General features: G+C 47.0%; 1 long non-coding RNA gene across 1 annotated transcript; it reads right to left on the bottom strand.

Moving 5' to 3' along the window:
- Positions 1 to 2,413: 2,413 nt before the first annotated feature.
- On the bottom strand, positions 2,414 to 7,404 carry LOC129462598 (uncharacterized). Its single transcript, XR_008650899.2, has 2 exons — positions 7,072 to 7,404; positions 2,414 to 3,120 (listed from the first exon to the last, which is right to left on the bottom strand). It is a non-coding gene; the product is annotated as an uncharacterized lncRNA (long non-coding RNA).
- Between the last annotated feature and the right edge of the window lie 6,546 nt (positions 7,405 to 13,950).

Here is a 13,950-nt window from a genome sequence, read left to right as displayed (position 1 = left end):
CACACAGATAAAGGAGCCAAGAGCAGGGATTTGTTCAAGAGAGCAATTTCCTGGGCAGGTCTTAGAGTGAGTACAGATTCTGCCCTGTATTGCAGTCCTCCTGCTTCTACAATCACAATAAAGCCTCTCTTACCAGCCCCCGGCCACAGTTCAGCACAGCTTTGGCAGAATCTGTAGTGGTAGCTGGAACCGTCACCAGCTCCACTTTTAAGAGAGGACAGTGTGTCACCCTTTCCTGACGCTTCGCCTGGGCCAGTTTGGTTTTCCACGTCTTACCTTAGAACTCCTTTTCCAGAAAGCCTTCTGTTACCATCCCAGGCTAAGTTAGTTCTGCCTCTGTGCATCCACAGGAACCCATGCTGACTTCTCTCCTAGGTAGCCTGTCCCACACTTACGGAAATTCTCCACTTGCTTATGGAGTCTTAGGATGGGACTGTGGGATACCCAGGGCAGGGCCTGTCTGATTCATCTTCCTGGCCCTGACCCCAAGGAAGGAGCTTTGCATAGGGTGAATGCTTAGTTCATGCTTATGGAATGAATGGAGTGATAAACATTCAAATAAATAGTTGGTCAATATCATGTCATTTCTCCCCATTTGTTGTGTGCTGATGACATTTTGAGAAGGCTACTTAAAACCAAATGCAAACCCAGATCAAGTCCCTTCCACCCAAACTTGTCATTTTGTGTAAGGGGATCGTCAGTCAAAATAACTTTTATGGATGAAAAAAATCAGGGCACTATAATTCCACTCTTGTGTTTTTGTTGTTGCTGTTGTTGTTGTTGTTGTTTTGTTTTAGACAGGGTCTCACTCTGTTGCCTGTGCTGGAGAACAATGGCGTGATTTTGGCTCACTGCGACCTCGACCTCCTGGGCTCAGGTGATCCTTCCACCTCAGCCTCCTGAGTAGCTGAGACTACAGGTGTGCACCACCGCACCTGGCTAGTTTTTGTATCTTTTGTAGAGTCAGGGTTTCACCAATGTTGCCCAGGCTGATCTCGAACTCCTGGACTCAAGCGATTCTTGAACCTCGGCCTCCCAAAATTTTAGGATTACAGGCGTGAGCCACTGCACCTGGCCCACACTGGTTTTTGTTCTTAGCATCTTATTATCTTAGGGTTTGTGGATTCTCCCTCCCATGCTGACCCCTAAGCCACTGGGACTCACTCACTGGCTTACTCCCTTCCCAAATAAAAATAGCTTCATTCTGATCACCAAAGGAATATATATTTATCATAAAGAATCAGAAAGTATAGGAAAAAAGTCAAGGAAGAAAGTAAAAACTACCTGAAACCTGCTCCTGAGAGATAACCCCTACCACCAGAGTTGAGTATGTTCTTCTAGAATTTTCCTGGTATATGAAAACACACATATACATACTCAAAAATGTATGTTAGCGCTACATTCATAGCACTTTGTAATGTGCTTTTGCCAGTTACTACCACACTGTGGACATGTTTTCATGTCAATATATTTAGTCCTGAGTCATGTCATTATATTTAAAAGCTTCTTTGTGTTCTATTCATAATGCAGCTTTGCCACACAGCTCCTCATTATTGGACATGTAAGTTGCTTCCACTCCGTTTGCTATTGAGAACAATACAAGCACTTGCTTGGGATATAACTGAGACCACAGCAACATGGTACCCAAAGCTCTGGGTGGGGAATGATATCTCTTATCCTAGAAGAGGCTTGACAATATGATTGGCCGCTTATTCCCCCACTAAATAGACTAATTAGTGTGTCAACAGCCTTGGAGTGAGAAAGCCTGTTTTCTCTTCTGCCAAGATGATAGTAACCTTATCAGAAGGAAGAGGGAGTCTTTTGGAGGAAGGCTGGGTGTTTTTTCAAGTTTTTTGAGAGAAGCAACAGCAGCTCTCTCTGGCTGCATGAGTGCAGGGAGGAGAGTAGTTTTCCCTGCAGCCAGCACACCCATGTTAGGGGCTGAAGCCCTCCCTCTACAAGTACACAGATGCGTGTTTTACTCTCTGGCATGACAACCTACTAGGGAAATACAGACAGAAAGCCCTAGAGAGGTCAATAAAACAACATAAACATGCCTATGTCTAGAAGGTGAGAATTAAGACCAAGACCTGAAAATATTCAATCAACTTTCTTCCTTTTCATGGAAGAGTTTTATTCCAATAGCCGTAATCAAATGCAAAAGTGTACGCCATGATATAAAGGCACTTAAATTTGTGAGCTCCAAGAAAAATCCTGGTGATGTAACTTGATTCTGTTGACAAATTAACCTAATAAGAATAGTTTCCTACTACGAATTCATTAAGCAAAAATGTGCAAAGATGGTATTTGCAGCCTGTTAACCCTTAATTGGCTCAACACTGAAAACACTTAATTGTGACATGTGTCACCAAAATCCCTAATGTAGTTAATCGCTTTTAGACTCACAAAATGATACACTTTACATGATGATCTTTAATTAAAAATTATTTGGAATAATCTTCAGCCCATGCTTTAAAATGAGCAGCTTTAGTACACTTGAGAAAATGGGGGCAGGGGGAGGGGGAAGGCAACAGTATCAAGAGTGTTGCTTTTTGCTTATAACCCAACTTCTACATATAGGAAATGTGGAACGAAGAGTCAGGCTGTTTTGAAATAGGCTTCAAATACTTCAAACTGTTATGGTAGAAAGTGATGGACACAAACAGGTAGAGGCCCTGCCATTTGATGGCTGTAGAATCCTGGATAGACCACACTTCTCTCTGGGACTGAGGGTCATGATCAGTAAAATGTGGTGAATTGGATTAGGTTGGATTTGGAAAAGTCTAGTGTACACACTAAGAGAAAGATGAAAAGAAATATTTTCACGTATCATTGGCTCGACCAAAATTCAGGACACAATTGTGAAGCTTCTCACTCTGTGGGTGGATGAGCGAATGTGCAGTAGACTCTAAAATGGGCTATGGAAATTTACAAAAAATCCAAACAACAAAAAAGGTGGGGCTCAATTAGATTTTTCTTTCTGGCTCCTGACACATCTGCCTTTGGAGCACTCACTGGCACAGACAGCTAATTGCCTTCTTTTCCTTGGTGGTCCCAGTAGGTGGGGAGGAAAGTTTTCATTCTAACCAACAAGCCCCATATTGAAAGAAAATAGTTTTTCTATGTTAAGAGAAAAAAACAAAACAAAACACAATTAAATTCTGGAGTTGTGCTAATCTTCCTCACACCTTCCATATCTTGAACAATTCATTTCAGAATTCATATCCAAATTATAGTAGCATCTTTTGGCTCCCTGGTGACCCATCATCACGTACACAATTTTAATGATCTATATTCTAAGGTGGTTGAACAGTGGTCTCTCCCAAGAGACTTGGAAGTCTCTGAGGCATGTGTTCAAAAAACACAGCTGGTGGCAGGCCTTGAAATCCCAGTGGGGTGAGCATGGAGCCTGGAGCCTAGGGAGGGGAGGGGAGGAGGCTGATGCGCTGACCATGTCTACACAGACTTGGTGCCGACTCAGCAACATGGCGGCCTCTGGCACGAACCACAGTGAAAGGGATGTAATGGGAAGATGGTGAATATGGAGTAGAGTGGGGCTGAGATGCCAGAGGTATCATTCAAAGAGAAATTGAGTTCTCTTTTTCCCTTGTTGTGACCACAGACTAGAATCAAAGACTGTCAGGTTCTCTAGGTGGGACTCCGCTCATGTTAGGTCAAGTTTATGCTAGGAGGCAACAGAGCCATCCATCCACTTCCCTCCCTTCTCCTTTTCCTCCTCCCTCCCAGCTAAAGGGCTCTGTAGAAACTGACCACAGTTGATCACTGGCTGGCTCTGGGGTTACTGAGGCCTGCTCTTTATGGGGCTTTAGGCTCATCAACCTCTACTGCTTGCTTTGCTCTGCCCTGGATTGCTCTCCTTGGCAATAGGGTGGATTCTGTGTCTCTTGGGCTTACTATTGTCTTGGACTGAGCTATTTTTCTGGGACTACTCCTGGCTGGGGCAAACACTGTGGCTGTGGGTGAGAGGAATGCACTTCCACCACTGCAGGGGTTCCCTGAGGCTGCGTCTGTCTTCCTTGCCAGTGAGGGGTAAGATGGGGCACCATAGGACCTCACTAGAGGGACACAAAGCATGGTCCCTGAACTCATGGGCTTCAAGGCTGATGGGGGAAGGATCATGATGCCCGTAAACCAGACGGGGTATGGCACGGGTCCTGGGAGGAGGAACATTGAAGAAAGTCAGAGGGCAGTCTTTTCCAAAAATCAGAACAACCCTCCTTCTCTGATTTTTCTTTTTTTTTTTGGTCTCAAATGAAACTATATAACCAAGCAAATCAGATCAAAGCTAAAGGCAGATCTTCTCTAGTTGAAGTGAGAGATGGGAGTCTCCAGAGAACATTTAAAAAGATTATCAGTTATTCAATGAATTCGTGTGCCTTAAAAAATTACAGCATTGAAAGATTAAGCTAAAATCCACTGGCCCTCCATTTCCAGGCCTGCTCCTGTTGTACCGTCCCCAGAGGAACCAGTTACATGTTGTTGGGGATTCCTCCAGACCCTTCAACCATGCTTATATTCAAATCTATGCCTACATACATAGCATTGCCTTGTGTGTGTTTTATATAAAAATTACCATACTGTAGGCAGGGTGTGGTGGTTCATGCCTCTAATCCCAGCACTTTGAGAGGCCAAGGCAGGAGGATTGCTTGAGCCTAGGAGTTCAAGACCAGCCTGGGCAACATAGGGAGACCCCATCTCTACAAAATATATTTTTAAAAAAGTTATCTGGGCATGGTGGCATACACCTGCAGTCCCAGCTACTCAGGAGGCAGAGGTGGGAGGATGGCTCAGGCCTGGGAGGTAGAGGCTGCAGTGAGCCATGATTGCATCACTGCACTCCAACCTGGGCAACAGAGTGAAACCCTGTCTCTCTCATACACACACAAATTTACCATACCGTAGCCCCACATATACCTGATGAATTCATTTCAGCTGCTGTATAGTATTCCACTATATGGATAATCCCCATTTTACAGAGCAGTCAGTCCCCTATTGATGGACACTTAGGTTACTTCCTATTTTTTCATGGTCATGAACAAAGCTTGCACCTGACTTTTTATACACAGGTGAGTTTCTCTCCTGAGAAGAAGCATTTTCCTGACAGCTTGGAGATTAATTGTCCTGCTTATTTGGGCAAAGGAGAGTTCACCAGGGGAAGGGTAGAACATGATGGTGGGCCCCACAGAGAAGCTGGGTTTGGATCAGGCCACAAAAGGGAACCAAGGCTTTAAGTAGATGGAGAAAAGGGAAGGGGTGGTTCTGGAGCAGGGAGAGGCAGAGGTGTGGTCAAGGGCTATCCTGGAGGGCACAGGAGGTCTGCATCTGGTGCCAGGGTGGGCTAGTATGCCTGGAAGGGCATAGTTGTGAAGGGCATGCTGCTTTCTGGGAGTGTAGGGTGGGAGCAGGAATGGCACTGGGACAAGAGCAAGTCACTCAAAGGTGCCTGGAAAGAATGTTGGACCCAAATCTGCTTTTAATGAGGCACCTGAATTTGCTTCTGACTTAAAGTTACCTTGGAGGGGGTGATCTTGTGTAAACCCCCATCCTTGTCTCCTTGATCCAGTAACCCAGGCCTTTCCTTTCTCTTGCCAACACGCTGCCACTCAGCTGTCAACCCTGCATGGCTGCAAGGAGCCAGCAGCCACATCATTGACCTCCCCAAGGGTGAAGCCCATTCAGGTGCTCACAGCAACCTCGTGTGGCTTGGAGGGGGACAGAGCAGACCATCTTCCTCTGGGGCACCTAGGGTGAGTCTATCTCCCAGGCCCTGCGTGGAGCCTCCTTGCTTCATGGTGATGGCAATTGCAGCCATTGCCTGCTCACAATTTTGCTGTGACACTGGCAGGGAAGGCCTTTGATGGATACCCACACTGCCTTGGGGAAGTTGGGGGGTGCCCTTCCAGATGGTGTGGGGAGTAATCACAGAAATGTGGACTCTGGGAGGGATGGAGAGGAAGAGGGGATGTGGAGCCAGGGAAGGCTGACGGCTTTTTTGAACTTCCCTTTCTGTGAGTGAGGACATCCTTCCCAAAGCTTCTCCTTGCCCCAGCACAATCATATCACAAGAGATCTAGAAAGTAGCTCCAACTGTGCCTTGGTTTCCCTTTGTGCCTTTGGACTGGCTCTCCATGTTTTCGGACATGTCCCAAAGTGGGCCTGCAAATCTGTGTTCTTCTGGGTGAGAGGCTCTGAAGAACAATGGGGAGTGGGTGTGAGGGGTGGCTGTGTGTGGAAGTCCCTTCCAGCATCTGCTGGTGCCCCTGCCAAGTGGCTCTCCAGGACCCCCTGGGGTCAGCACATGCTCCAGGCAAGAGTATGGACCCTCTGTGGCCCTCCAGGAGGGAACAGGGCCTGGGACTGGAAGCAGGGTTGGAAAGTGGTGGAGAGTGGGGTTGGCAAGGAAGCGAGGGTTGCACTGAGCAGGTCCTGAGTGCAGGGCTGAGGGGTCTCCACTGTTTCCTGGGAGCGGCGGAGCCGCTGAAGGTTTCTGCATAAAAGCAGCAAAGTGATCTGCTACAACAGTGGGGGATAGATTGGGGGCAGAGGCCACTTGGAAGACGTTGAGTTGTCCAGGTATGAGGGATGGAGAGCTGAATTACGGCATGGTAGAGCAGTGGGGAGGGAAGGAAAAGATGCAGGAGAAATTCTGGAAGACCAGTAACTTTGCATTGGAAAGACCCACCCAATGGGACAGCTTGACCCAGCCCTGCCAGCTGCATTTTCTTTGGGAGAGCCTTCCTAATTAAGGTGACTTTTGTCAGGTGGATGTGTAATTAAAAGAGCAGAACTTCTAACCTTTGAGGCCCTTAGCAGTCCCAGGTCAAAAATAATGGTCTGGTCCTCAGAGACAGCTAATGCCAAGGTAACCGGGAGAGAAGCCTTCTGAAATGGCAGGCTGTGCAGCGTGCAGCACAGCCTTCTGCCATGTCCCACATCTGCTGTGTGCCCTGGGGCAAGTAAACAACCTCTCTGAATTTGTGTTTTCTTATCAGCAAAATGGGAGAGTGACAGTCCCAATCACCATGTTGTGCAGTGATTAACTAGGCTCACCCCAGTGTGTGTTGAGCGGTGGGCCTGGCACACGGTGAGCACCTGGTGAATGGCCGTTGGGATTCACGTCAACCTGGCTGCCAGTCTTCTCAAAGACTCTTCCTCCTCCCAGTGTTCCCCAAGAGTCCTTCCTGATTTCAGATCAGTCTTTGCTCTTGGGATACCCTGAAGTTTCCTTTTCCCTGTTCTGATAATCAGCCCTGAATTTCCTCAAGGATCCTTCAAGACCTCTTAGAATTTAGGTGCTCACAGTTCTGGGGGACTCTCTGGCCGGGTGCCTTTTCTGAGGTCACCGCTTCATAAGGGTCCCTTGCTCACCTGTGAATTTCTCTCCCTTTTCCCTGGCCTGTCAGTGATATGGAAGGCAGAAATTTATCTGGAAGCTGGGGTGGGGTAGCCGTGTGTTTTATTCTGTACTAGGAACCAGTAATTTCGTTGGTCAGATGCTGCTAAGTATTTAGACAATGGCTTTGCCAAAAATGGTGACCAAAAGGGACTTATTAGCACTCCATCAATTAGCTTATAGCTCCAAGTGCAATGCCCTCAAGTGTCTTCTGTGCTCTTATCATACTGGCTGAGTCTTTCTGGAATGAATGAGGTGGCCTGATGCCAAATGTTCAGCTGAGAATGGAGGGGACTAGACTTTGGTGTCTCCGGGATGGAGGATCTCAGAATAGGAAGAGGTTTGGGAGCATCTGGGGATTAAGGAGGCCAAGTTACTCACTGTCTGTTGAAAAGTATCTTTGTGGGCTGGGACCTAGGAGTTCTTGTAATGTGCCTGGAGGAGAGAGGGGAGGGTGCGTGGTTTTAAAGTTTTTTCCCTTCGCCAAGAATGGAAATAAGACAGAGCACTGAAGTCTACTCAAAGACTGGTGGGGAATTTCTGGCAGAGTATTGAGCAACCCCTGTGACTTTAGAAGTCTTCAGGATGTTTTTTTGTGTGTTGGGAGGAAGCTGCTTCTTCAGCATATCCATTTGGGTTTGTGTGTTTTCTTGGATTTATAGTAACTTGGATGGATACAGGTGGATCCAATTTGGGTCCAGGTGTCTGTGTGTCAATGACTGGAAGATTCTGTCTTAGGAATGTAGGAAGGGCTAGTGAGTGTGACATCACACATATGGGTTAAAAAGGAACATGCTGGTCAAGAATCGTGCCAACCAAGTCATAGATTTTAAGTATGGTAGGAAGCAACTGTAGATGATATAATTTTTTTAACTTGGTTCAGAATCCATTTTACCTTCACTCTCTTTCTATTCTCAATCCATTAGGTTTGAGTGGGTTGACATCACTCCCTCATCTAGAGCATTCTACTCCACTTTGGCCATGGTGAATGGTTCAGGGATAGGGCAGGTGACCCAAGCTCATCTGAAGAGGCTGCATCCAGGGGTTTTTCTTGGTACTGTTGAGAACGAGGCACATTTTCTCTGATAGAGGTTCTAGGTAGTATGAAGCTTGAAGCTATTAGCAGTCAATAGGGGAGACTGAAAATGCAGCAATCAGAAGGAAAAGAAGAGTTTAGATATGGAGAGAGGCAGATTCTCATGGCATTGTTTGTATAGCTGGCTTCAGCCATTCTTGAAAGTTATCAAAAGTATCAGTTAAATAAGCCTACAAATACCTCATCCACCCTTTTTTATTGTGCTTATGTCCCTGGCACCCCAAAGAATACTGGCTAACTCAGGGTTTTAATTGCCTCTACTAATCTTATTGCCTCTTCTTGAACACCACTGTGGATGGGAATCTCATTTCTTTTGGATGTAGGAAGACCTAGAATTACAACAGCACTCTTTCCCAAGCACGGGTTTGTGTGCCTCTCTCCTGGGAAGGAATTAGTTACCGCATTCAGTTCATCACCATCCTTTCTGTGAATTCTTGCTGTCACACTCAAACTTGATTGCACAGTAAGATGCTCTGATGGGTACCTGGAAATGCCTGATATGGGGCAACATCCTGAAATTGGTTAGGAGGCATCTTGAGAGATAGGCAGCTGTAGGGAACGATCACCATCCAATCCCCAAGCTGGAGCTATGAGCTCTTGACCAGGTAAATCAGGGGCACGAGGCTTTGGCTCCATCAGATTACTTTTCTTTCCTTCCTTTCCTTCTTTCTTTCCTTCTTTCTTTTCTTTCTTTTCTCCTTCCTTCCTTCCTTCCTTCCTTCCTTCCTTCCTTCCTTCCTTTCTTTCTTTCTTTCTTTCTTTTTCTTTCTCTCTGTGTCTCTGTCTCTCTTTCTTCTTCCCTCCCTCACTCCCTCCATCTCTCTCTTTCTTTCTTTCTTTCTTTCTCTTTCTTTCTTTCTTTCTTTCTTTCTTTCTTTCTTTCTTTCTTTCTCTCTCTCTCTCTCTCTCTCTTTCTTTCTTTCTTTCTTCTTTCTTTCTTTCTTTTTCTTTCTTTCTTTCTTGATGGAGTCTTGCTCTGTCACCAGGCTACAGTGCAGTGGTGCGGGCTCAGCTCACTGCAGCCTCCACCTCCCAGGTTTAAGCAATTCTCCTGCCTCAGCCTCCCAAGTAGCTGGGACTATAGGTGCACAATACCATGCCTGGCTAATTTTTTTGTATTTTTAGTAGAGACAGGGTTTCACCATGTTGGCCAGGATGGTCTTGATCTCCTGCCCTCATGACCCACACACCTCGGCCTCCCAAAGTGGTGGGATTACAGGCGTGAGCCACCACGCCCAGCCCATCTTTGTTTCTTGTCCAACGATGAATTGTATTTCCTTAAAGATAACACCTGGCTCTATCCTGGTTGATATTTTCCTTGCCTGCTTGTTGGTACTTTGCATGCAAAGACCTCAACTTTGAGGAGTGCCTGGGGGCTGCTCAGACTGGCGGTTAGTGGAATAGTTGCAACATGGCTGCATGGAGCCATCTGAGCTCTTTCCTAGCCAATGAGGCACCAGTTTGTGAAAAGAGCTTAGAGGGTGCAAGGATGCAGGCTGCACTCATGGAGCAGGACAGGACAAGGCAGCCCTATCAGTTTCAGGCCCCACCAGTTTCAGCCGAGGCAGACTGTGAGGCAAAGCAGAGTTATGTGATTCTCCAGCAAGGACCATGGCATTTATGAATTTATATTGCCCTGCATAGCTGGGAAGTTCAAGGGGGCAGACCAGACTTCAGGCCAACCAGATCCAGGGTTTAAACAATGTCTCCAGGGTTTAAACAATGTCACCAGGGCTCCTCTTTCTCCCTTGTCTCTGCTCTGCTTTCCTGAGTGTGTCCACATTCTCAATGCAAGCCTCAGGCTTGTATCCTCCTCATTGCCAGTCCCACAGAGGTACTGCCATCTTTCTCCCTCATTCTTATTCATCCCTGAAAAAGAATGATTGGTAGACTCGGATAGCATACCCTCTTCAGTCACGTGCTAGGGATTGAGCACAGAGTACTCTGACTGGCCATCCTGGGGGATAGTAGGTGTGGCTCCTGGATTGACAGCCCAATCAGAAACAGGTGGTGTAGGTAATTTTCTAAAGTAAGGGAAGCAAGGTAGACCCGAAAGTAAGGGAGATTTTTCATAGCCCCCACAGTGAGCAGTTACCTTTCAAATGCAATTCCATCAGATTGGTGTTGGCCGCCACAGTCAGTGGATAAGAAGGCTGCTGTTGATTGGCAGGGTCTGCCGTGGGTGCACGACATGAGCATGGTAAACACAAGCACTTTATTTACTGTCTGAGCTTCTATGGAATGATGGGCTGGAAGGTTCACACCAATTTAGTTTAGAGGAAGTTCCTAGTTGCACATCAGAGGAAGTGATCCAGAAATCTCAGGGCACCTCATTAACTTGCTCCCAGCCTCTCCCCCCATCTCATCTCCCTGCTTCACACGAGCATTTCCTCCCTGTTCAGGGCCTCTGCTTGGGCTGGGGGAGGACCCTTCTCTTCCCATAGTGCCCTGGAGGTCTTTAATTATTTCCCCTCTGGCAGAAGGGGCTGTTCTGGGGCCAGGGGCTCTTAGGGCCAGATGCTTTCTTCTTGTCTTCCATCCTGGACTGAGAGGGAAAGAAAACAAAAAACAAACAACAACAACAACAGAGAAGAGAACAGGGAGGGGGAGAGCCCTGAAGCAATTTGGATGTCTGAGTTAAGTCTTCTCTCCTGAATCAATAGCATCTTGGTTGATGAAGGGAAAAGGGCAGTGACCTGGAAAGCTGGGTTCAAGAGCCAGTTCTGACCCAGTAAGTCGGGGCCCTTGGCACCTCTGGGTTTAGTTTCCCCATCCCTAAAACAAAGGGTCAGCACTTTACATCCTTCTCCAGTGCAGTTGTTCGGAAGCAATGCTAGAATTAAGAATGAAATCCAGTAGTAACCCTTGGGGCTAGGCATGGTGGCTCACGCCTGTAATCCCAGCACTTTGGGAGGCTGAGGCGGGTGGATCACGTGAGGTCAGGAGTTTGAGACCAGCCTAGTTAACATGGTGAAACCCCGTCTCTATTAAAAATACAGAAATTAGCCAGGTGTGGTGGTGGGTGCCTGTAATCCCAGCTACTCGGGAGGCTGAGGCAGGAGAATCACTTGAACCCGGTTGCAGTGAGCCGGGATCGTGCCACTGCACTCCACCCTGGGCAGGCGACCGAGTGAGACTTCGTCTCAAAAAATAAATTAATTAATTTTAAAAATTAATAAAATAAAACAAAACAGTAGTAACCCTTGTGTCCTTCTCACGATGGTGTCTCACACAGAGCAGAGAAAGTAGTTCTTCTATTCGCTCATACACATACGCAATCCCATGCAAGTTTTTCAAGAACAAAGAGAGTTTGGATTCAGGGGGGCCGGATACAGTTGAACTCCATTTGCTTCACTCTCACAGAGTAGTAATTTATCTGACCCCTTCCTTTTTTTTCTTCCAGTGATCATGAAACATGAGATCTAGTATCAACTTTGCTGCGTGACCTCAGGCAAGTTACTTGTCTTCTCTGTTACATTCTTCCTCTGCAAAGTGGGGATGAGATTATCCACGTTATTGGACTGCTGGCTGGGGTGTTCAGATATGATAACGGCTTTGGAAACCATAAAGACACAGTCCCAGCACTTTGGGAAGCCAAGGTGGGTGGATCACCTGAGGTCAGGAGTTCAAGACCAGCCTGGCCAACATGGTAAAACTCTGCCTCTACTAAAAATACAAAAATTAGCCAGGCGTGGTGGCGCATGCCTGTAATCCCAGCTACTCCGGAGGCTGAGACAGGAGAATTGCTTGAACCCAGGAGGCAGAGGTTGTAGTGAGCTAAGATCGCACCGCTGCACTCCAGCCTGGACAACAGAGCAAGACTCTGTCTCAAAACAAAACAAACAAAAACAAAACAAAACAAAAAAACTGACGCAGGGGACAGAGATGAGCTGTTTCTGAACTCTCACTCAAAACTGGCCTAAGAATGGGCCAGAAATTCCTTTAGGCCTGTTCATACTATGTCTTACACTTAGCAGACACGCAGCAAATATTTGTTGAATGATTGGAATCCCAGGGGCTTGTTTGAATATGAAACTCGACACAGCACTTGGGCTGTGCTACTCAATGTCCTGGCCTCAGGTCTCTGATGGGGCAACTGCAAGGGAGGGTTGGAGCCAAGACACCAGGGCTGTGTGATGCGTGTGTGGGGCTGGAGACCTCGATTGTAATGCCAAGGCCACTTACTGGCCTGGAATGGGGCCAAATGTGAGCCAAGGTAGGAAGACAGACTTCTAGCAGCAGGCATAAGGGGTGGTGGTGGGAAGGCTGTGTTTTTCTGCTTGTGTCTTAGGAAATGTAGCTGTTTTCTCTCTTTTCTTTTGGGAATAAATTACTGTGGCTTTATTGCTCTTACAGGAGTTTCTGGAAACTCCGACTGGATGAATCCCAAATACTGAATTCTTTTCTGAGTATCCAACTCCCCCAGATCCCCATTTGGAAGGAAAATGGGGTCAGCTTCTTTGCCTCTTCTATTCACCCTCCAAACAGGGTAACCACAGCATGATCTCTGAAGTTTTTTTTTTTTCCCAAGGAATTCTAAAGAGATGGCTGAGCCGTTTCTCCCAGACCCACAGCCATTCCCTGAGGGTGAAGGGCCTGGCTTTGAAAGACTTGTCACCTCCCTGATGAAGATGCTCAACCCTATCAGGACAGAGCTCAGGCTGGCAGAGGTCGACTCACCCCCCTGTACTATTTTCCTTGCTCCTGAGAAACACACATGGATATTCATCAAAAGCTTCTATCCCCATGCAGATGCATACAGCTTAGGAAGCATCGGGGAGGCTATATAGTCAATTAAATTAATCTCCCCCCATTCCCTATCTTAGAAAAATGTTCTGTGCAGCCAAACATCTGTAGTCCTGGATATGTAATCTCCTTGTGTTTTGTTTTGCTCCAGACAAAATGGTGGAAAAGCTGAAGTTTATGCCTTTGGAATCTGAGGCATTAACTGTTGTAAATCAGCCTTGGGTGCCCAAAGGTAACAATTACCGTCCTCATTAACAGATTTCCCCAGCCTTGCTCATAAAACAACTCTAGAAATGTCTCCGGGGACAGGGTGGGGGAAGTGTGCCCGGGGATCATTAACAGTCAAGTACCCTGGGCAGAGAGGGAGGCTGCACTCTTCTCCCCAGGGCCTGCCCAGCGGACATGAGAGAAAGCACACTCGGAGGCTCCAGACAGGGGTAGGGGCTGTTTGCATGAGTAGCCCTCAGTGAGAAGCAGGACTCCCAGGGCTGGGCGAAGCCCTCCTAGGCAGGGGATTAGAAGAACTGGGTCTTGCAGAGGAAGGGACTTGCAGGAGGGGGAAGGAACATCTGCATGTCTATTACCAAGTGGTGACTTCCTTCTCGTGGGAACAACAAGGCTGGATGGGATCTTGGGGTCATGGGGTCTACTCTGTTAGTACTCATATGGGGACAACGGGGGCCCAGGGACTTGC

The sequence above is a fragment of the Symphalangus syndactylus genome, chromosome 2, assembly GCF_028878055.3.
Source record: "Symphalangus syndactylus isolate Jambi chromosome 2, NHGRI_mSymSyn1-v2.1_pri, whole genome shotgun sequence".
In the NCBI taxonomy this organism is placed as follows: domain Eukaryota; kingdom Metazoa; phylum Chordata; class Mammalia; order Primates; family Hylobatidae; genus Symphalangus; species Symphalangus syndactylus.
Note: the sequence above shows the minus strand (reverse complement) of the source record. Positions and strands in the feature narration are given on the sequence as shown.